A 1,649-nucleotide genomic window follows, 5' to 3' on the forward strand; every position below is an offset into this window, starting at 1 on the left:
GATGGTATAAAGATGCTCTGAAGTCTTCCATGCATATGTGAATCATAAACAAATCTCAGAAAATTTCCCTAGTGAATGCTGCTAACTTCAGGAACTTGACCAGGATTCAAATGATAAGTGGTTGAGAAAAGCTATAGGTTGTTGAAAGGTACAAAATCATATAAGAATATTGGTTTAAGCAAATATGAATACATTTTTAATATAATGAAAATGTGTTAATCTGTGTTTCCTAGATTAACACATATTAGAAATCAGTCTTCTTCTATGAAATCTTACTTATTTTGGAGATGAATCCATGGCTCACATATCACTGTTTTTGTGGTGGGTTTTTATCAAGAAAATAGAAAAAAATTGGAAAGAAATAAGCCCTGTTGTGAGTGTTTGCCATGAAAATCAAAAAACGGTGACTGGAATATAACCTTTCATGTTTAAGAAGATTTATTTTCTTTTCTTGGTCCTCATCTTGGTCCTTTTTAGGCTTTTGATAGTCATGACACAAGGAAATAGCACTAGAGTGACTGAATTCTTTCTTCAGGGATTTGGTGCCCAACACAAGTTTCAGTATGTCCTCTTAACTTTATTTTTGGTCATCTATGTGAAGTCCAGACTTCAGACACCCATGTACTTTTTCCTACAACATTTAGTTTCTGTTGATATCTGTTACAGTTCTGCTATCATTCCCAAGACAATGCAAAACTTCATAGTAGAAAACAAATCAATATAATTCAAGGGCTGTGTCATGCAATTATTGGTTTATGCAACATTTGTGACCACTGACTGCTACCTCCTGGTGACTATGGCAGTGGACCATTATGTGGCCATCTGTAACCCACTTTGCTATCCCATAGTCATGTCCCAGAGAGTCTGCATCCAGTTGGTAGCTGGTTCATATGTCATGGGCACTATAAATGCTTCTGTGCACACAGGGTTTACATTTCAGTGTTCTTCTGAAAGGGCAACACCATCAATCACTTCTTACGTGACATTCCTCCAATCCTCACCCTCTCATGCTCCAACATTGACATCAACATCATGCTACTTGTAGTCTTTGTGGGATTTAACTTGGTGATCACCGTGTCAGTCATCAAATGTTCCTACACGTATAACCTGGCTGCCATCCTCAAGATGTCTTCCAGTTCAGGGAGGAAAAAAGCCTTCTCCACGTGTTCCTCCCAAATGATGCAGTCACCATTTTCTATGGGACCCTCTCTTACATGTACTTACAGCCTCATTCTAATAATTCCCAGGAGAACATGAAAGTGGCTTCTGTATTTTACAGCATTGTGATTCCCATGTTGAACCCCTGATCTAAAGTCTGAGAAATAAGGAGGTAAAAGAAGCTCTAAAAGTGATGGGGAAGAAATTCTTCTAGATTGGACCCCAAGGGTTAAAATGCAGCACACCAAAGTATGCAGTAGAGATGTTTGACCATATTTAATGTTTCTGAAATAGGGAACATGTTCACCTCTTAAACCAGTGATACCTCCTTCAGTAGATAATTTCTTAGAATGTAATAAATATAGTGACAGCTCATGGGACTAACTTTTTGGTTATATATTTTGAGAAACATATCACATACTACCCATGAAGAAGAACTCTATGGAACTTATTTCAAATATTAAGGAATATGTGTAGACTTTACAAAGTAT

General features: G+C 37.1%; 1 pseudogene; it reads left to right on the forward strand.

Annotated features, from left to right (window-relative positions):
- The first annotated feature begins 490 nt into the window (after positions 1-490).
- Positions 491-1,372, forward strand: LOC140692202 (olfactory receptor 5AK2-like; annotated as a pseudogene).
- The last annotated feature ends 277 nt before the right edge of the window (positions 1,373-1,649 follow it).

The sequence above is a fragment of the Vicugna pacos genome, unplaced genomic scaffold, assembly GCF_048564905.1.
Source record: "Vicugna pacos unplaced genomic scaffold, VicPac4 SAC-SAT, whole genome shotgun sequence".
NCBI classification, from domain to species: Eukaryota; Metazoa; Chordata; class Mammalia; order Artiodactyla; family Camelidae; genus Vicugna; species Vicugna pacos.